This window comes from Acanthochromis polyacanthus, chromosome 16 (genome assembly GCF_021347895.1).
Source record: "Acanthochromis polyacanthus isolate Apoly-LR-REF ecotype Palm Island chromosome 16, KAUST_Apoly_ChrSc, whole genome shotgun sequence".
Classification (NCBI taxonomy): domain Eukaryota; kingdom Metazoa; phylum Chordata; class Actinopteri; family Pomacentridae; genus Acanthochromis; species Acanthochromis polyacanthus.
In genome coordinates this window covers 34,491,294-34,514,631 of record NC_067128.1, presented here as the reverse complement: position 1 = coordinate 34,514,631, position 23,338 = coordinate 34,491,294, and the positions used below count along the sequence as shown (strand labels likewise).

Genomic DNA, 23,338 nt, shown 5'->3' with positions numbered 1-23,338 from the left:
AAAAAAAAAAAAAAGACTTAACAAGATATTTAAGATGCATCATCTTAAAACAAGTCCTTCTATCTTGCTGAAATGCTTCTGTTAAGCAAATTTATCTTAAATCAAGCGGGATGAGACATTTTGACTAAAAATAAGACAAATGGACTTGGTAAGATTTTGAATTTTCTGTCACCAATCAGGAAGATTATTTTGCACAAGACCTGATACATGTATGATGCCATCAGATTGATATTTTTTCAACATACTTGCACACTCATGACTCTTGTGTAAAAGGTGCAATGAAATGCTGTAATGTCAAGAGAAGACTGAGGAGGCTGACACGGAGACACTCGGGAGACTCAGATGACTTAGGTTGAGAGTCAGGTTTACTGACGTCAGGAGAAGTGATAGAACAAAGCCACACATTCATATGAGCACTGGCAGCATCAGTTCTGGGCATTCTCTTTGACTTTGGGTATACAAGGGGTCGGGGTTAAAGCCACATTCAGATTATGGCCCAATATGGAGACAACTTGTCTGCTCAAGAACGCCAACTAGACAGTATCTAATCATAACCAAATCATGTCTTAGTACAGCATGTGTCTCACAGTATCTGTCTTTCTCAGGGCCATATCAAGTACAGAGAGAGCCTAACATGCTTACAGCCTCAGTTTGGGAAAAGCAGAATTAGAACAAGGGTCAACCTATAGAATGATTTGAGGCGACTCATAGATCTACAAATAACAACTACAATGAAGTACCTCAATGAGGGGAAAGAGAGAAATTTTTCCTTCACAAATGAGTATGTGTTGCTATTGTTATGTATCATGAAATTAGTCTACTTTATAGCTAGCTAACACTAGCGACCTAACAAAGCTAGCTAACATTACTCTATGTAATGTTGGAAAAATGTCAACAAAATGGATGTTGACATTCTTCTATTAGACCCTCCAGGAAAACGTGGGCAAAAATCCTTGATTATGCGGATAAATATGAGGGGTTTTTATGCCATTTTATCCAGGGAAATTGCGGAAAATTGCAAAGTAGGCGAATAGTTGTGAAATATGCAAAAATATGTGCAATTCACCTGCCGTCTGGCCGCGGAGTGATGAGTCCTCTAATCAGACACTGGGACTGCTGTGGGGTTACTGGACTGACAGCCTGTGCTTTGGGAGGGGGAGGAGCTCACAGCAGCACCTGCTGCTCGTTGAAAACAGTACTGCAGAATGATCTGAGTTTTCCTGTCAGTCTCCAAAATGGCAGAAAAAGTCGCTAGATTTGTGGCTAGTCGCTTTTGACAAAAAAGGTCGCTAGGACGCTTTGGAAAGTCGCTACATTTAGCGAGAAAGTCGCTAAGTTGGCAACACTGGCGCCGCGCTCCACATCAGCTCGTGCTTCCAGTGTGTGTGTGAATGCGTGAACTGATGACGTCAGGCCGGGCGTCACATTAAAACTCAACTCCATTTATACTGGTTATAGTTTTCTCATTTTATGTGGAAATTGTGAAATGAAGCGGGACCCACATATTTCTCTTTTTTTCGTGGAAATGTGAGATTCTTGCGGGAATTATGCGCTGTTTTGTGGGGATTTGTATTTTGGGAAATAATTGACCACCGCATAATCAGCGGCATTTTGGTGATTAATGCGGGAATTCATGCGATCTCATAATCCCGTTTTTCTGGAGGGTCTATTCTATTGCCGTTCTGGGTAATATTCTTCCTTGTCAATAATCAAAATGTGCAAAATCTGTTATAAAGTGAAAAATAAACATATTTCAAACACAAAATCCTTCTTGTGTGGACAAAAATATCATAAAAACAATAATACAAATTATTATTCTTTACCAAAATGGCAAAAATGGCATAAAAACACATGGATTCCTATCAGGTTTGTTTTTGACCCACTTATAGAAAAGTGTAGGGTCCATTCACAAGTGCATCTAAGGGTCAAAGGGAGTTGAAGAAGTACATTTATTTGCATTTTTGCCACCAGTTAAACGAGAAGAACCACTTTTACTTCTGCCTGCCCAGTATACAACTACAGCCAGCAGCTGGTTAGCTTAGCTCAGTCTCAAGGTAGCAAAACTGGCCTTCCAGCAGCTGCAAAGCTCACTAAGTTATGTGTTCTATCGCTGGGTTGTTCAGAGTCTGACACTGTGTGCCTCCCCTCAGCCAGAGTTAGAAAAAAGAAAAGAAAAAGGCACCCCTCAGCCCCTCTTTAGTTGACTTTTGCTCAGTCCTGCAGGCTTATGGGATCATGACTATGCTAATTGATCCCACCGGCATTCAACAGCTGAGCCAAGAAAGCCTGATATTGTTGTTCCACATAGCTGCAGACCACACAAAAAAGCTCTGTCCCAAGACATTTTATTTTCTAACGCTCAAATTCATCAAGACTCTTCAACCAAATTACATTTTCAGGCTATTATATGCCAGTGTCTTTTAGCTTACACACGGAACAGGTTTCTAGGACGGCTTTCGCAACATTCTCAAAATCAACATCGTGTTTCAGAGTGATACTGAAAAATTGATTGCTAATGTCTATACTGGAGCATTATAATGTCTATTTTCAAGATGTCCCAGTAACTCTTTGAAGAACTTCCAGTTGATCCAAGACGTTTCAGCCAGAGTTCTGACCAGAAGAGCAAAACAGATATTTCTTTTAGCTTCTCTTTGCTGGCTCCCAGAATAGACTTTAAAATCCTTCTTCTCACATACAGAGCTCTTAATGACCAAGCTCCACTTTGCCTTAACCCTTTACGCTTCAGTGCGTAGTAGGTGTACCGCCGGCAGTACACCTACTAATTTGCATAGGAATTTCAAGAATGTCCGACGGCTGCAAACGCGCTTATACAAACACTATACGCCGATGGAAAGCTTAGATTCTCACGAATCCGCCGGTATAAACCACTTTCAGATGTGATTACCACAGCGGGTGAGAAAAACACATTTGTCCGACAAAAACAAATATTCATCCATCCTTTCTCTATACACGGCTTCAACGCACACAGCGCGACTCACATTTCCGGGTTTATTATTACACACAGAAAAAAAGATTCCACAAAAAACGGCCATAATCCAACCTTTTACATCAGATGACACAAGCCAGTAAACTATTTTGTCAAAAACATGTCCTGAAGTCGGTATAAAATCCCCGAATCGGTCATTTTCAAGGAAATGCACCTCGCGATGCCCGTCCAATATTCCCTGTATTTTTCGTCATTTTTTTAATTTAAAAATAGAATATTAGCGATTTTTTGTACTGAAAACGGCTGGAATTGACTGAAGGCTAAAGGGTTAAAGACCTTATTGTGCCATATTGTCCCAATAGAGCACCCTACTCTCAGACTGCAGCTTTACTGTACATGTGGTTCCAACAGTTTCCAAAAGTAGAAAGAGAGGTAGATCCTTCAGCTATCAGATTCCGCCTGCCCTACTTTTAAGATGAAAACTTTACTCTTTGATGAAGCTAATAGTTAGGGCTGCTCATGTCCTCACCATGGTCAGTGTTCATTGTTCTCTTATATGTTGTCTGATTTCTATTTGCTACCACACTCCCTGTCCCCTTGACCCTCACCCCGACTGGGCGAGGCAGACGGCCACCCTTCCTGAGCCTGGTTCTGCTGGATAGTTCTTCCTTTAAAAGGGGAATTTTTTTCTTTTCTTTGGGAATCTTTGGACATGTTGGGTTTTCTATATAAATAAAAAGAATCTAACTCAATCAAATAGCCCACATGTGTTCTCCTTTTGGCAATTAACGTAATCCTTTTTCATTTCCATTTAGTGAGCCTCCTCTCAAACTGTTTGGAGCTGACCTGGAGAAGCCCATTTTCCACTTTAAAACTGTCTCTTATGTTTTCTTCTTGTTTTATGTGCACAATAAACAACATAGAAAAACAAAAAATTGCATTTTTACGTGTGCCAGGGGGAGTTTGCAAATATTTAGGCATCAAGCAAAAGTAGGTTCTAAGCTTAGAACTCCTGTTGCGATGTCAACTGCTGACCTTTATCTACCACGCTAACTTCATGATCCATCTGTCTAAACATACCTTACAACTTAGTAAAATATGTGTAGACAACCGTACAGACAACACTCAGCTGTCTTTGACCCACTCCTCCATACATCCTTTTTTTCTTTAGATTACACTTGAAGGTTACCTACCATAAATATTACAGACCTCTCCATTCTTCCATAAAAGTGGGAAAAGTTGCAAAATCTGCGGTGTATCAAATACTTCTTTTCCCCACTGTATATCTGTGTGATAGGCGATGCATTTTTTATTCCTGTTTTTGTTGCACTGAATTATTCATCCTTTTATAACAGCTGCCATTTGCCAGACTTCCTGAAGTGAAATGTTGATATTGTTTCATTTTTTCGTCCTGTTCTTTAATAAGTAATGAGGCATTTCAGTGGGCTTGCACTGGTGGGGAATCCACGGCACATTGCAGGGTTTTTTATAACCTCACTGATGTCAAGCAGCAACACGACATGACAGACAATGACGCCAAGGACAAATGTATACACTTTTTATTATTGATGTAACACCAACAAACCATTATTTGTCCCTGTGAGGAATTAATCTCGGAGTTAAAATCACATCCTGTTTATCAAAGTGCATCATATTTTCTTCCCCCCATTTAAGCACAAGTGGGCCTTTAAAGGACGCAAAAAAAAACTTCATGTCAAGGCAAACTAAAGCTTACGTTCCTAACCAACCAAACTGCATTCTCAATTATGTTTTGAGCAAAAACGTATTGTCTTTTGGATGATGTTTGTTTGTGATGCAACAAATATGTTTCTAATGTACATATCTTTAACTGGTTGTTCTATTGCTCCACTGCCATTCAATCATACACAACTGTTCAAAAGTTTGGGAACACCCAGACAATTTCATGTTTTCCATGAAAACTCACACTTTTATTCATGTGCTAACATAACTGCTCAAGGGTTTTCAAATCATTAATTAGATTTCAACAGCATTAGCTAACACAATGTAGCATTAGAACACAGGAGTGATGGTTGCTGGAAATGTTCCTCTGTACCCCTATGGAGATATTCCATTAAAAATCAGCTGTTTCCAGCTACAATAGTCATTTACCACATTAATAATGAATGGACTGTACTTCTGATCAATTTAATGTTATATTCATTGAAAGCAAACTACTTTTCTTTCAAAAATGAAGACATTTCTAAGTGAAACCAAACTTTTGAACAGTAATGTATATTAGATGGGCTGGGAATTGTGATCTTTGTAAACCAAAAAATGGAAGGAAAGCTTCAAACATGTTGTGCAAGTGTTGCACTATAATCCAATTTTTTTTACTTTACCGAATAATTTTGGTGTCAAAATTCATGACGGTTTTATTTTCAAAGAAAATTGCTCTATAGTGTTTTTCATGGCCTACTTTACATTATTTCATCATATGGCATGTTTTTACGACATGTTGAAAAAATCGCATTTTTTTCGACATAGTACAATGGCGGTTTTTTTGGACAACATTCATGATGATTTTTTAAAAAAGAAAACTGCTCTATGGTGTTTTTCACGGCCTACTTTACATTACTTCATCATATAGAATGTTTTTACGACACGTTGAAAAAAATGGCATTTTTTTCGACATAGGCTACGTTCAGACTGCAGGGCTTAATGCTCAATTCTGATTTTTTTGTGAAATCCGATTTTTTGCGAGTTCGTTCACATTTCCAATTAAATGCGACTTGTATGTGATCTCCTGTGTGAACCTCACACGACCCAAAAGGTTCCCGCATGCGCAGAAGAGGACACAACAACGACACGCAGAGAGCGTGTTCAGTGTTTACAGAAGTAAACATGGACGCTAACAGCATATTTCTAACTTTATCATTTTAAGGAGAAGGTCAAGAAGGAAGAGAGCCAGGATTTTGGCCCTGGTGTTTTGTGGGGCAGTGGCAGCAACGTCTGTCCAGAGAACTGTGTGGGTGTGGAGTCGCAGCCAGGAGTGATGGATAGTGATGTGAGAGGCTTCACAGATGCAGACTTCATTCAGAATTTTCAAATGATAAGGGCGACCTTTACCTACATATGTGAGCGCCTCTTTTTAACACTCTCACGGCAAGACACACGTCTTCAGCAGCCCGAAGACGTGTTTTTCTTGAACGCAGAATAGTGACGTTTGTCGTGTACCGATGACGTATAGGTCTGATAAATGTGACCTGGCCGTTCAGACTGAAGTCGCATGGCAAAAGATCCGATACGTATCGGAATTAGTTCCACATATGCAAGTGGCCTGGGTTGCATTTGAAAAAATTGGATCTGTGTCATTCAGACTGTCATGAAAAGATCAGATAGAGGTCGCATAGGGGCAAAGAAAATCAGATTTGGGTCACTTTAGCCTGCAGTGTGAACATAGACATAGTATACAATGGCGTTTTTTTGGACAAAATTCATGACGATTTCTTTTTGAAAGAAAAACTACTGTATAGTGTTTTTCACAGCCTACTTTACATTATTTCATTTCCTGTAATGTGGGTCCTAAACCTAACTAAACAGTGAGTGAAAATGAAAGTTAACTCAAAGAATAATGGCCCCACAGTCCTGTCCCCTATTCCTGTTTTATAAAATCAAAGCGTACAGCAAATTATCAGGCACTGAATGAGCTTTCTCATCAGTATAAGGTTAAGACTCAGAAGAAGAAGAAGGCTCAGTGAATCCAGGCTGATCCAGACCACCGCCTGTCCAAAGAGGTCAAGTTGTTTCCATCTGTCTGCAGATACAATCAGCATGCAGGACAACTAGACCTAAAAGCGCCTCTATCAGCTGCCACTGACCTTTGAAATAACTCGATGTGTCATTTCTTATATTGAAGTCATTTTCCTTTTAGTATCACGGCCGTTTGGATTATGTGATTATTGCTGGACTATTCAGGGTAGAGATGCTGTTGATCAGGAATCGTGGAGACGTCATTGATCACTGATGACGATCGTCTGATCTTTGCCACCCACCGTCCAGCGACATCAAGTTCCTTTCCTCAGGCTGCAGATTCGACAGTCTGACAATATCCAGGACAAACAGACATCAAAGTGGTTCTTCCAGCTGCCCTTTAATACAATTCAAAGTTATTATATATTATTGGATTTAATTATTTACTTATTTCATTCATATTTTTTGATTCTTCTTCTCATTATTTGGCTGCACCAGCTAGATTTTGTGTTTGTTCGAAAAACATTCAGAGAAAGTTCTGCAACATTCTGGTAATGCTTCAAGTGTTAAGTTTTCTTTCTTTTGCCAAATGTTGCACTGAGAATGTCCTTATTACCGCCCGGACAAACGTCGTTTGCCGGAAGGTATTGTTTTGAGCTGTGAGGTCTTGCTTACTTGTTCCGTTGTTTGTCTGTAACGATTTGGTTTGCGCACGATAACTCCATAAAATATTGATGTAGCCTCACCATATTTGGTACACGGGTGTACCATAATAAGACACAGGTCAAGTTCATTACAACAGACAGTTCTTTATTCTGCATAAAATGTTAAAGGTTAAAAGGTTGTAAACACTTTTTTGTGGATACATCGATCAGCCACAAAATTAAAACTGCCTGATAATGTGAAGGTGCTGCTGAAAGCTCTGAACCACAATTCTACAATTGAAGAGTTCATTTGCAAAAACAGATAACTCTGTTTTATAAATTTTTAGAAAACTCATTTTTTATTGTTTACTTGAGATAATAATAATAACACTAATAATTTATTTTTTCTCTATTTTGTCATGTTTTTTCTACTGAGTCAAATCCACTCACCTTCAGTTTGATTTGATATTATCTTAAGTTAGTAGAATAGACTTTGTTTTTGCCTGTTTTAGTGTCTGATAGGAGTTGGTATTTGGGTGACACAAATGTGGCCTATTAGAGTGGAATGTGTTCTCCTGTGTACAGAGCCCTGTTGGAGGAGTCCTCGTAAGGATTCTTCTGTCCAAAATGCTGATTTAGAGGCTCTTCAGCTGCTATAGTGTTATGGTTTTAGGAGGTGAACCCGTGCAGAGAGTACACAGTGAGGCGAACTGAGTGCAAGCAGGTATATTGTAAGGGATATTTCAGGAGAGGGAGTGAGGGGTGGTGAGGAGCGGTCAGAGGAAGAAGCCAAGAAGGGGAGTGGGACAGAGCAGCGGAGCCGAGGATCAGCGGAGCCGAGGATCAGCGGAGCCGAGGATCAGCGGGATGCTGGGGACAGGAGTGTAACCAAAGGGAGCCGGAGGACGCCAGCGGCAGAGAGAAACAAGTAGAAGCAGTTGTGAAGCCGTACTCCACTTGTCAGCAGGAGAGAGAGAGAGAGAGTTGGGGAGAGAGCTAGAGGGAGAGAGAAAGGAAAAAGACAGAAGGATGTCAGGAGGGAGCAGAAGATGATGAGGGAGTCCTAACATATAGAGTTTGGGGGGTTGGTTGACGATGCTCCCTGCTTTCCCATATGGGAGGCAATAAAGAACCATATGTTGTGACCCCCCTACATGTTGAAAACCTATAAAACCTGATTGCTGGCCATTGTAATAATAAAATGCTTTTAAAGAAAGTCAGTGTCACGGACATTTCTGCTGCACCTGCACATCACGGACATTAGAGAAAATTGACAAAACAACCTGAATAAGAGCCATAAAACAAGCTCAAATGTGATAATAAGGCCATTGTTTCTACTGGCAGTTATAGGATTTTTTTTTTTTTTGCTGGCTATCAACTGCAAAGGTGTTCAGTGAAGAGCTGGGTTTATAATCTTTTCTTAAAGACTGAGAGACTCTGCAGATCAAACTGACTTTGGTAACTTGTTCCACTACTGGGGAACCACAAGAGAAGAGCCTCGCTGTCGACCTGTTGGATTTCTATCACAGATATGTGACTGGATCCTGTGGAGTCTGACACAAGGAGGCTGGCTATAATTCCTTTGTGTCAACACCTTCAGGTCATTGTTGTGTTCCTCACGTGATTCTTGTGTCCAGCTGGGGGAGGCCGCTTGTGTTGGGGAATTCTGTTGTAGCAGAACACTGTATTGTAGTGAAATGATCAATGTCAATCCCGTCAGTGGTAATAATATTGTGATAAGTTGAAAGCTTTTCTCACCAGTAGAAGCTAGATATTTAGCTAGCTGTTACTGCTGACCATGAGGACAAACTGACTGATGGAAAATAGTCAAAAGAATTAGTCTGATCCTGATAATATGAGGTAGAGAGAGACATTCAATCAAAGCTGACAATGTGATGAAAATATGAAAAATTGAAGAGAGGACATAGCTTTGCTCTACCCATTCTTTCAGGTAACTGTTTGGTGATGTTAATTCCAGCTCATCATGTGATTCAGAATTTCCCGCAGATTTAAGGCCTCCAAGACTTCATCATTACTCAAGGAACGCGGTGGAGTTATGTGACGATTGGCTTTGGTTGTCCGTCTGTTCGCAACATTACTCAAAAACGGACCAACGGATTTGGATGAAGTTTTCAGGGAAGGTCATAAATGACACAAGGACCAAGTGATTAGATTTTGGCAGTGATGCAGCTTATAGTCTGGATCCACGGATTTGTTAAAGATTTATGTATCATTGCAAGATAGCAGCACAGCGTCACTGTAACTATGACCACAAGTGAACCCAACGTCAGCTGCCTGACGACCACGATTGCGATCCTACAACAAATCCACCACTGAGGACTTATCGGCTAGCCTAGCCGCGCTAGACCCAGCTCTTAAGACACAAGGGTCTAGGAACCCTTGACATGGAGGGAGGCGGGCTAAAAGGTTGTCTATTAAATCACTCTGCAGCAATTGGTAGGTATACAACCAATCAGCGCAACAAATAGGCTAACGTAGTTCCTAGAGCGCCGGCGGATTGTGGCTAAGTCCCATTAGCTTCCCAACCAGCGGAGCCAACTGGTATATTAAGGATTTTGCCAAATCCCATCGCATAAGTCCAAATACGTCTTTCTTCTCAATGAAACACTTCAGTGCCGTCCTTTGTTTATCTTTCAAGTTGAATTTTAGCTTCAAATCTTTAAGGGCTGTGGCCAAAGCCGAGTCGAAAGATAACTGTTTATTGTGCGCAGCCATCTTCTTGTCTATCCTTGTTTTTATGGTTGGTTCCGGTTGTTTCTGTCAGAATCGTCGTGCCTCTGTCGTCACTTAGTTACACCCGCCTTCTGACTCACACTTCATGGTGATTGTCCAGCCAGTTTTAGGAGAATCCAGCCTCGAGCCTTATGGAGGGTAACTCGACCCACCCTGGCAGAGAATTAAATTCGTTGCTGTGGGTTGTCTAGCGCAGCTAGGCTACTTATCGGCACTTATACGTCTGAAATGACACAAGGAACAACTAATTAAATTTGTGGTGTGTTCTGACTCCATCAATTCCGCCACCACTGCATATTTAGGTCACGTGATTTGGTATCCGTATATAAGTACACATGATCACATGCCTGTGCTCAGTGCAAGGTCATTTTGTTTGTGGGGACATCTAAATTAAATGGATACTTCTATGTTGCCTTGATTTCTGATCATTGATAACTAAAAAACTGATTCTGCATTTCTAAAAAAACAATGTCGCATTTCCAATAATGCCATATGGGGAATGAGCAGCCTTGGAGGAGTACTGCGCTGTCTGAGTGCTTTTTGTAGTATATTTATACACTGGGATACAAACTCTTAATTTTGACTGTGATGGCAAGTTTGAAAGATTTAAATTCGGACATTACCTTAGTTGTGAGGTATATTCATAATACTGTCGTCTCAAATTACTCTGGTCTGCGATAGAAGCCAAGTTGAAAAAAAAACTAAAACAAAAAAACTGTATACATAACTGTCTGAGTGTTTTGACAGCAGCAAAACAAAGTTATGTATAACTACTAGATTAGGTTTCAGAAAATCAGAAACAGACAGCGGAATGGCTGAATGAAGACATCTTTGTTTCAGAGCACAACTTCTTATCGCTTCCTCAAAGCAAATGTAGACAAAGATTCCCGCTACCCTAAAATCCTGCATGTCATTCTCCATCTCCGGTGAACTCCCCTCGTGTCGTTTTGTGTCTAGTGAGTCACAGACGTTTTGATACGAGGAGCCGTGACATGCCGCAAATTTATGATGACTTGTATCTCATGAATCTTCTTGAAAGAGAGCCAAGAAACTCCCACTCTCTCCACGCCTCTTAATGACGACACTTGTGACCGGTGAAGCTGAGTATGTGAGCTTTGAATGAAGTGAAACAGGAAAGAAAGACTGAATGAGTGCATCAATGTCTCATAATGATTTATCGCTCTGCTTTTGTGAAGTTTTCCACCTGTAGGGCAGAAGATGGTAATTAGCAGGGTGCAATTATTTTTTACGCCTTTGGTTGTCTTTACTTCTATCCATATTGGTGAGCATCTCTTGAATGCTTTGAGGCAGCTTCTTCAAACTTGGTGAATTTGGTGGAACAAAGTCTCACACAAAACATTTTCAGCCAGAACTCAGACTTCATTCAAAACCATTACTGCAGTGATGTTTGAGCTGCAGCAAACTTATTTATCTCTAGCTGATGCAGTGAGGGCTTCTCATTTCTGAAACAACCATGCTGGAAGACATATCCTGTGGTCATGGAAAGGATGTTAATCTGTTTCAGAAGGGTCAATTATTGGCCTGCATCAAGCAAAGACAATGAAGGAGATGAAACGACTAAAATCAGGTTAAGAACCATCCAATGCATTAATAAACCCGATGGATAGTGGTGAACCAGCATCTTTGAGGAACAAATGTGGTCGGTCATGTGTCTGATAGTCCAGATTCACTCTGTTCCAGAGTGATGGGGCATCAGGGTAAGAAGAGAGGTGGATAGTGATGCATCTCATGGCTAGAGTCTACCAGCCTGTGGGTTAGGGTTATGATCTGGGGTTGATCAGGTTCACCAACGTTATTTTCCCAAAGAATGAGGTCAGCTGATAAATGAAGATACTGAATGACAGGTCTTTACATCAGTGAGTTTTTCCTCCCTCATTTCATTATGCATCAAACCAGGGTATCTGATGGGGAATGTTCATTCTTAGGCAAAACATCTATAGTTTATTTATGATTTCAACAATGAATGGCAATAATAACTCATCTAAGTCACTTATGGTGCGACAAGCCTGTTTTCATTGTTAGTGGCTGCCTGTTTGTGTTTTGGTAGTTCCCTTAACGATGACAGGGGTCACGTTCTAAATGAATTAGATGCTGTACTTTTCTGCTTTGAACTGTGAAAGTCTCCTTAAAATACTGTGATGTTAGGATCAGAGTTTTACAGTTTCATATTATAGCTGTGATCAGCTCTCAGGACTTATTTAACTGCAGCTGATGAACTCTGTGTGACAGCTCACCTGTCAGAGGTTTAAAAGATTACACAGTTTCATTTAGCATTTGACCCTGTTTCAGTGCAGGGGATAATTTATATTTCTTCGTAATTAGTGAGGTTTACTGTTCTATTGTATGTTAAAAAGCACAAAAGGTAAATGATTTAGCACTATTCCTGCATGTTGTGTGCACATTTAATCTTGTGCACATTCATGCACAGCACAGAACGCAATGGGAGCGAAAGGAACGCTAACTAGCTAAATATCAACAATCTCTCTGAAGAATCTCAGAATACACCTAGAATTTCACTGGTTACCAAAAGACTGTGATCAACCCTTGCAGAAATGTTTTTATCGAAAGAGTGGAAGTGAATAAAAGCAGATCTGAAGTCAACTCAGGGGAATTCCACATCACAAACTTCAGAGGGATTTAATTTATGATATGAATAGTGACAATGAAGTCATTGACTTTTTCGAATAGCCTCAGTGTGATCAACATCACAAAAAGGTCACAGATAGTCTGTTTCAGTGTCGCCTTGTGGTCTCTTGCAGGCGTCATTAAAATTAGATCCAAAAAAAAGTTTCAATTCCCCAGGGGTTGATCATTTTTCACTGATAAACGTGTCATGGAGAAGATATCGGAGCGTCGTAGCTTCACATACCTGACCTTGTTCAAAACAAATTTACAGCTCCAGCACATGTATGTAGGGAATGGGTGAGGAGTTCCTGTGTTTGCTGCGAGCCCCGAACCAAAGGAGATGACTTGTACCTCATGAATCTTCTTGAAAGAGAGTGAAGAAACCTCCCACTCTCCCCACGCATCTCTGCAGTACAACATTTATGACCAATAAGAGTGTGTGTGTGCGTGTGTGACTGTAGCTTTTGAATGAAGTGAAAGAGAATAGGCCATGGAAAGGCTTTGTTGGTCAATGCCTGCTAATGATTCGTTGCTCTCTTTACACTACTCCTTTAAATTTAATGAAGTACTGCAGACCATTAGAGGTAAATTACCACCTGCATGGCCTCCATGTGCTTCATAAATGAACAAATAAGTGAATGAATCAGCGACGTGTTGTCATGAAAGTTGAGTAGCTGAATGAATGAACTCTATGAAATGAGTTTAATTTAAAAAAAAACCCTTAGAACTGAGGTTTAGTCCTGATGTCAGGTGTTTTCTTCATTCTGAAACAAAGAAGGTACAGAAGAGATCTTAAAGAACTGTTTTGTCATTTTACCTCAACAGTCACTGCTTTTCATTTATTCCTCCACACGAGTTGATGCAGCTGTACCTTCTTCAGGAAGCCGACTAATATCTATTAGTGATGAAAGAATCTAATAACTGCACTCTGGAACTGATAACATGTGAAGTAGACCATAAGAAAAACCATAAATTTGTGCAAAGTAGTTTCTGTCACTCAATAAAGGATGTTTTCATTCTACACACTCATGCAGAACGACAAACATAACATGGCTTAATTAAAGTTACGCATCCAAGTGGAATCACTTTTCCGGTGCTTTCTTTATTAAGCAGCCAAACAAGAGGTCAAAATTTGCCTCAGACTGTAAGACACAATTCTGCGCCACACAAAAGAAAGCAAAATTGAAGCTGTTTACATGAGTGTTGATTTAAAGCATGTGTTTGGATCATTACAAACCCACCAGCAGCAGAGAAGTGGGAAATGCACCACTGATCAGCCACAACAGCAAATTGACGGTGAAGTTAAAGAAATGAGATTATCTCATTACAGTGGCTCTTAATAAGAGGGTAGGATGTGTCAGGGCAGCAGTGAATGCTCGGTTCTTGAAGTTGGCGTACACTACCATTCAAAAGTTTGGGGTCACTTAGAAATGTCTTTATTTTTTTAGAGAAAGGCATTTTTTCCCCCATTGTAGATCATAGAATTAATCAGATATCCAGTCTAGACATTGCTAATGTGGCAAATGACTATTGTAGCTGGAAACGTCTGATTTTTAATGGAATACCTCCATAGGGGTACAGAGGAACATTTCCAGCAACCATCACTCCTGTGTTCTAATGCTACATTGTGTTAGCTAATGGTGTTGAAAGGCTCATTGATGATCAAAAACGCTTGTGAATTATGCTACCACATGAATAAAAATGTGAGTTTTCATGGAGAACATGAAATAGTCTGGGTGACCCCAAACATTTGAACGGTTTTGTATTGGAAGCATGAAAAATGGATGTCATAAGGATCTGAAGTGACGTTTACAAGGGCCAGACTGTGATGGCTAGTCAACTGGGTCAGATTATCTCCAAAACAGCAGGTCTTGTGGGGTGTTATTTGTATGCAGTGGCTACCAAAAGAACAACCGTGAACCACTGGATGCATCAGGCCCATGTGGTCCAAACACATGGAGGAGGTACTGTAGCGCTGCTACTACTTAAAACTTTCATTCTGGCTATGCTGGAACACAGTTTGCTGCATGTGGGGCCATGCGGGTACTCATGCCAACCTCTGGCTGTTACTGAAAGCACCTACAGTGGGCATCATCTTGACAATGGACCAATACAAAGAAAGTGGCCTGGTCTGATGAACCAAGCTTTTTTTTGCATCATGGGGTGGCCGAGTCAGTGTGACGTCAAACATTGGGTCCTAGTATTCATGTGAATGTTGCTTTGACACCCTTTTCTGGCAGTGGTATTCCCCTATGGCTGTGGCCTCTTTCCGCAGGATAATCTGTTTGAATAATGAAAAGGAATCAGTTTGGGTTGAAGCTGAGAGATAAAAATAGAAGTCAGTTAGACTGATGAAAATTATCAAAAACATAATAATACTAGACTTGTTTAAGTCAGCAAATTTAATGAAAGTTCACTTACATGTTCTTTAACTAGAGAAAAGACAGTTTAATTCTCACCTTGAATGAATTCTGTCCAAATGAACATATATACTTTGCCTAACTTCTCAGCTAAAAATTCCTCTAATATATCTATATATATATATATATATATATATATATATATATATTATATATATATATATACAGTATATATATATATATATATATATATATATATATGTGTGTGTGTGTGTGAATGGGTGTGTGTGCGTGTGTGTGTGGAAAAGACCTCTGAGCTTGCATTGTGATAAAGGGGATCTTTTTAAACTTGAAAAAAATGTAGGGAAAAGAAAACATACACTGGACTTGTTTAAGTCAGCAAATTTAATGAAAAGTTAACTTACACGTTCTTCAATCTTTTCTCACTATCTTCAGTTCAAAATATTTCACAAATCTATAAGAGTTCTATACTACTATGCACACTATATACAAGTCAGTTCACTGCAACACTCCTATTTTGCCAATTTTCTTCTCTTTGCAGCAAGCTGTGTAAGTCTCTGGACAGCCTTCCTTTTAACTCCTGCTGGGGGCTTTTCTTGCAGCCATTTCCTTCTCTTTCAGTGTATCTTTTGCCTTGGCACTTGAAGTAGCTGTTGATGCTGCTAGTGTAACTAGACCCTCCAGAAAAACGCGATTATGCGATTGAATGAATTCCCGCATTAATCACCAAAATGCTGCTGATTATGCGGGGGTCAATTATTTCCCAAAAGGCCACATAATCCCCGCAAAACAGCGCATAATTCCAGCAAGAATCTCACATTGCCACAAAAAAAAAGAGAAATATGCAGGTCCTGCTTGATTTCACAATTTCTGCATAAAATGAGAAAACTATAACCGATATAAATAGAGTTGTGAGTGCGTTTTAATGTGACGCCCGGCCTGACGTCATCAGTTCACGCGTTCACACACACACTAGAAGCACGAGCTGATGTGGAGCGCGGCGCCAGTGTTGCTAACTTAGCGACTTTTTGCTAAATCTAGCGACTTTTTTGTCAAAAGCGATTAGCCACAAATCTAGCGACTTTTTCTGCCGTTTTGGAGACTGACAGGAAAACTCGGATCATTCTGCAGTTACTGTTTTCAACAAGCAGCAGGTGCTGCTGTGAGCTTCTCCCCGTCTCAAAGCACAGACTGTCAGTCCAGTAACCCCACAGCAGTCCCAGTGTCTGATTAGAGGACACATCCCTCCGCAGCCAGACGGCAGGCGAATCGCGCATATTTTTGCGTATTTCACAACTATTCGCTTGAGTTTCGTTAACATCGGCGACAATAAAGTACCTAACCTCCCCTAAAATTTTCTCAACGGATTTAGACGATTCACAGAAATGTTCAAATTTGAAATTAAATCCGTGGAAATCCGCGGATCCGTGGAAAATTGCCACGTATGAACAGAGAAACTGCTACACAGTCTGCTGTCACTTCTTTACATGCAGCACACAACATACATTTAACTAAAGGTAAATGTAGAATGAACGAAACACACAACCACTTACTAGTAGCACATTAACAGTTAGTTAGAATATTGAGTAAACAGCCAGCTTCTGGCAGCTAGTATATTTGCCATAGAATTTAACTGACAAAATTAGGAACCTTCACAAAGTAGTTATGAGATACCAAGAACCTACAGATAATTCTCCAGTAACAGCATGTGGAGAGCAGATTTAAAAAATGCCTGGGTGTTTGTTTTTTTCAACGTAGTTGGAGACCATGGATTTAACAACCTTAGGTACTTTCTCCAACACTCCCACCATGCAACACAAACACATTAAAAATGACTTAGCAACTGTCAATGATGACACAAAATGGTAAAGTTTAGTGTAACAAAGAAACCTCAGTTCATTGCACACTAATGTGAGAACTGCTGATGATACACTGATCAGCAACAACAATTACATGCCTGGTATTGTGTAGGTCCTCCTCATGACACTAAAAGATCCCTGACCACCAGACCATTGATTCATGACCTCTGAGGACATTGGCAGTAATTACATGGATTGGGCATGTTCTGGTGCATCCTATACATGCTCAATCCATTTGGGATCTGGGGTAGTTTGGAGGCTGAAACAACACTTTGGGTTCTCGTCATGTCCTTGAACCTGCCGGGAGACGCACCTGGCGTTGGGAAGCGGCATTGCAATATGTCGTGTACTCGGTCTGTAGCAATGTTAAGGTGGTTGTGAGGTGTCAAAGTAAAATTCACATGAATGGCACGAATCAGTGTTTCCCAGAAGACAACAAGATGATCAATGCTACACACCTGTCAGTGGTTTACTATTGTATATCATGTGTATGGGGAGTAAGGAATGAGCAAATAAGGGAGTGATTTCAGATGCATTCCAAACTGCAGCTGCTATGGAACATGGCCAGTCGTGACTGCCACTAATAACAGAATATTTATCTGAAGCTGTATTCGAAATCACTCCGTTGACCACTCATTCACTACTCCCAGTGTGATGGACAGCCAATAGCATGCAGTATATCAAGATTTCAACACTTACTTCACATCATTTTTCTGCATCATAACCATCCTTCGCTGAATTGTGCAACAGTCAGTTTGACTTCTCTAAAACATAGCATTCCCCTTCTATCCTCTTCTAAAACATCTGTCCATTAATTTTCTTCAATTTATCGGGTAGGGTCGTGTTAGAAGCAGGTTAGCAAAGCATTTGAGTTCTCCCTTCCACCAACTGTATTTTCCAGCTTCTCCGAAGGGATTCCAAAGTGTTCCAAGGCCAGATGAGGTATGTATTCCCTACTGTAAGTTTTGGGTATAACCTTTCCAGTTGGACATGCCTGGAAAACTTCCAAAGAAAGTTACCCAGGAAGTAGGAGATGTCCAAACCATTTCAGCAGCGACTCTACTTCTCCCTATGGAGGAATCCATTCTGGATCCTTGTATTCATGACCATCCAGAGCTCATGGCTGCGGGAAGAGTTGGAATGATCATCAAAAGGTAAACTGAGAGCTTCACCTTCTGGCTTGGTTTCTTTGTCACATGACAGTCCAATGCAATGTTGCTTCAAATAGCCCAAGAACTGACAGAAATGGAGCATTGAGGCCTCACGCCAAATAGTGCAACATCAGCCTGTGAGGAGGCTGAGTCTTTGTTGGGGACATGTGGTTTTAGTCTTACGCAGAAGAGTACTTTCCCGAATGAGTAAAAACTAGTTCTTCAGAAAGACTATATTGAAAATTCAGGCTACAGTGCAGAAACTCAATGCAACAAAAGTGAATACGGCTACGATCACAGACTCACTGATCTCCAATGAATCCAGTTGCATGTATACTGTCATAAACGACCTCGTGGGACATCACTGTCTACATCATGGTGCTAAATGGAAAAGAATTGATGGAGGAACTGAAAAATCTGATTGTGAGGCTTCACAAAGGCCGAAAAGGATACAGAATACAGGATTGTTGACCAAATAAGTGGAAACGCAGTTAAAGCAGTGATTTGTAAGATCAGATCAGATCAGATAAGATAAGATAGACTTTATTGATCTCACAAAGGAGAAATTTACCGTTACAGAGCTCTTAGGAACAAACAGAGGGGTGCAAAAAGTCACGAAAGGTGCAAGTACAAGATAATAAAGATTGTAAGAAAGGTGTAGAAGGAGCTATAGTGCCAGTAATCATCCATCGAAGATGTCACTATGGACAGTCATTTGCCTGCACAATCTAGCTCTGAAACACAGATGGAGAAGTGCTTCAGACATAGTGCAGTGATTATCAGTGCAAAGCAGAGTTTTCGTGACAGCTCAGAGAGGGATTTTGCATATCTGCCTCAATGGACAATGATGCAAGTTGAAACTTGATGGAAGAACATCAGCAGAAAGCTGATGAATGTTGGGTAGACACACTTTGGTCAGATGAGACCAAGATAAATTTCGTATTTGGCGTGAACCTTGCAAGGACTACCACCGTGAATGCATAGTCCTGACAGTGAAGCACACACATATGCTCCAATGACATGTGACTGCCTGAGAGCGTGAGGTGTTGTGGAGGTGACATTTACAGATGGCGCCATGAACGCTTGTAGATGTACCAAAATACTGACTGACAAGACTGACGGTCTGCAGAAGCTCGTCAGAAGAGAAGAATGCCAGCATGATGATGATCCAAAGCACCGAAATTACACAACACTGTCTAAAGATGACAAACGTGATCACGATAAAGACTAAGTGTGCCGGCCAACTACAAGACCCAAATACAATAGAGCACTTTTGGGGTGTTTTAAATGATAAAAAGCAGAGCAACACAGCCCTTCCAACAAATACAGAAAAACATTTCCCTTTAGAAATGTGTTGTCCTCCATGCTAAGGATGCTTGATTCCATTATGAAAAAAAGGTGGACATGCTGAGTTGAATCTGAAGGATGAAAGACGTACCTATTTTTGTTGGATGAAGTTCTCACTATGGGGCCTACACTTACAATACAATCCATGCTTTGCAATAATGGAAAGCTTGACAGTCAGAGCAACAGTAGCAAAGGATGTGGTTTAATAAACTGTGAATCTATTTTTCAAACATTTGTTTAAGGTTGTCATGTCCGATAGAAACGATAGCCTGAACCATAAAGAAATCTAACTTCCACCAGTAACATAAAACAGAAGAACACTGTCATTTTTTTTTTATTCTAAACATTTCTCAGTAAGGGATTTTTCCCCTTTAAATGCTTTGTAATGGTGACTCTCCAGACATTTTTCCAGCTTCTGTAATTAAATTGGACACAACAATGCCCTTGAATCCTATCGCCTCATTCTTCTTTTCCACTTATTTGTTTTCTGTCCTTGTTCCATACTTTTGCTTTCTCTAAACATTTTTCCCTCTCCCATTTGTTGGTTTATGGTCTCGCTTCAGATTCTTGTCTGATTTCTTGTTTTCTTTGATTTCTGGAACATCACAAGAGGTCAGTTTTGATTAAGCCAATGCAGTAACAGACCGTTCTCGCTGTCAAGGGGTTTCTGAAAAGCAGAAAAATGCTAGAGAAAAGACAGATATTACATTTTTGTGCAAACTGGTGCATGATTGTGTGGAGAGTGATGACAGTGAGTGAGCACTACTCCACAAACAATATCTTGTTTCATGTGTGAGGTTAGAGTATCCTGTTCTGCCATCAGGACAAGCCGATGTAACGGGAACTCAGAGCAGATATGTGACTAGAGATAAAGTCACCTACAAAAAAAGAGGATGAAGGGAATTGTGCATCATCACGTCACATGCCATAACCAGATAATATAATTAATGTACTTACAGTGTATCTGGCACCCTAAAGAGCTGCTTGAATAAAGTTTAAAATAAAAAAGGATCAGTTACTTTTCTGGAGTGAAGGCTAAAAGTAGAGGGACACAGTAAAACTTTTCTGTTTTTTTGCATCGTCCAGGCACTGACATGGTTAATACTCAGCTCCACTTCCAAACCTAGTTCAATGGTGTTTAAGTATCCAGCAATTTTAACCCCAACTAACTTCAAACTGGATTTAATTGGCCTTGTTTTAAACCTGTCTGATCCTCCATGTGGTTGCAAATTGCACTGTGTCAAACAGATTAACTGGAGCCTGTAAAGTCCTGTAATAGTTTAACTAAACAACGTAATTTGTTCCAGCTCCTAGAACCACTAGTCAACGTAGCAAATTAGAAAACCACTCAGAGAGCACAGTACTCCAAGACTGTTCATTCCCACATGTGGCAATGTCAGAAATGCAGCTTTGTTTCCTTTAGAAATGCAGCATTTGTTTATTAGTTATTGATCATCAGAAATCCCAGAACATAGAACGTGTCCATTTAATATAGACATAACCACAAACAAAATGACTTTGTGCTGAGCACAGGCATGTGTTATGCATGTGTACGTTATGTACTGACTCTGAATTGTGTCACCTAAATATGTAGTGGGCGGCGAGAATTGATGTGATTCAAAAACACCCCCACCATTTAATCAGCTGTACCTTGTATCATTTCTGATGGATAGGTACCGATGAGTCAGCAGTGGTGGATTTGTAGTAGGATCGCAATCATGTGATCAAGTGGGGCCTTCAGAAGAACTGTAATGCTCTTCTTGGCTGTGCAGTACATTCATCTCATCGTCATCAGAACTGCACAGCTAATTCATCATCATCTTCATCATTTTGTCATATATTCACTTTAGTACCCATACAGAATTTTATACGTTGTTAAAGTTAGGCAGGTTTAAGACGAGAGAAAAGTGTTTAAGAGCATAGGATGTGTTTACAAGAGTGTGGGAAAAGTTTATGACAGTGTGGGGAGGGTTTATAAAGCCGTAATATATATATATATATATATATATATATATATATATATATATATATATATATATATATATATATATATATATATAAAATAAAATAAATCTAATCTTGCTGCTTCACAGATTTCCATCTACCACTGTTGGACCGCTGTATACTGTACATTTGTAATTTGTTTCTGTGGTTGAAGATTTATGTCTTTAAGTGGGTTGCCACAGACTGAAACAGGGTCTTACTGTATTACACCAAAGGCACAAAAGATAACATAGATTAATTCCCATGCAAGTAGAACACAAACAGTAAATCAGTCAGATGTAAGCTGGCTGACCATGTTTTACTGGAAATTGGCGGCTACAAATGACTTGCTGCTTTTCGTAATCCTCCATCGTGGCCACATGCAGGCCTATAGGATGTCAGAGGATTATTACATCATGCTGATCTGGTGGGTAATGCCCGCAACGTTTTTCTACTTCTTCAATAATTAGCCCATATTGCGGATCATCACACCAGCACAAAGCTGAGGATTAGCCCTCTTGTTTAGATGTTAATCAAACCGTGTGTATGTTGCTGTCATCTAGAAATCAAGCAGCCAGATAATGGTATAAGCACTACAGTTCTTCCAAGGAACTGCCTTCCAGTCGATGGCTGCAGCTACAGTAACTGATCCGTGCCTGAGTGCATTTTCCGTACAGCGATGGTGAGGCCTTTTCTTGGGAATGTACTGCGGCCAAGCATGAGTTCTTGGAATTAATTATTACCTCTGATCTAAAATCAAACCCTAATGCTAAACGTATTATTTTGTGGGTGTTTCGGCTTTTTTTCTATTTATAAACTGTTCCTGTACGTCTTGTCGCTCGCACCCTCGCTGTCATATTCATCCACTCAGCATACGGTGCAGGAAAGAATCCGGCGTAATCTGATACAAAAGCGCACCATTTAGTCTTTCGGGGGAAATTCCATTTACAAAGATCGGACTGCCTCAAACATTTACAAACACTGAGCTGATGCAACCTCATTTCTCTCTCCCTCTCCCTGCTCTTCTGTCTCTCTCATGCTTTTAGATCCCATGTCAGCAACACTGAGTGGTCAGGAGCCCGGCTGCAGGAAAAGTGTTTTGTTATAGTACAGCTATACGCAGAAATCAAAATACCAGCTAGTCATCTTGACCTTGGGGAGACGTGGGGATGATGTCATGAGGTTAATAATGTGTGGATACTGAAGAAGAGAAGGATGAGCAGAGCGCTGACATCAGAGGATGCTCTCATTGGCATCGGGTTAATTTCTGAAGTACTGTGTATTACCTTGATGTCTCACTGTCCCGTCAAGCCTCTAAAATAAGCAACCTTAGCAATTCTGCAGTCCCGGAAATCGAAGGTCGGGAAGCACCACAGTGCAGCATTTTGCCTAAACAAACAAATTCCACAGCATTTTACTCATTTGTTTTGCGAGACTGTGCCACTAAACCAACAAACTATCGGCCACAGCTTTCGCTCATCACTCCTCGTCTCAAGTGGGGCTTTGCTTTTTACACACATGTGGAACGCATTTGAAAGTTTGCTGCGTAAAAGTGATCAGGCCTCGGTGTTAATAGCGTGCCGCAAAACATGTGCGTCCTCCACCGGCGCTGGAGCGAGATCCCAATCAGGTCCGCTGGCTCAAGAGAAGCTCCAGAATCTGGCGTTGAGCTCAAGGTTTGCAAACAGGCGCTCAGCTGGCCAATAATTTGATAATGGCAACCACACATTAGGAGTTACAAGAGACAGACAAGAGCAAGGAAAGGGAAGGAAAGAAGCACGATCAAAAGAAAAAGACGGAGCCAAGAGGAGAAGCAGGACAGATATGGGTCAGGCAGAGATCATTTCCTTTCTTACTTGTGCTTTTTGTTTTGAAGCTGGCCTGAACGTGGAATATTCTGATTCTAATCAATAAT

The 23,338-nt window shown here is 40.4% G+C and overlaps 1 long non-coding RNA gene across 1 annotated transcript in view; it reads right to left on the bottom strand.

Moving 5' to 3' along the window:
* Positions 1-4,490: 4,490 nt before the first annotated feature.
* Positions 4,491-23,338, bottom strand: part of LOC127537720 (uncharacterized) — a 40,652-nt gene continuing 21,804 nt past the window's right edge. Inside the window, exon 3 of the long non-coding RNA XR_007947536.1 lies at positions 4,491-8,298. This is a non-coding gene — a long non-coding RNA (uncharacterized LOC127537720). The remainder of the gene's footprint in view (positions 8,299-23,338) is intronic.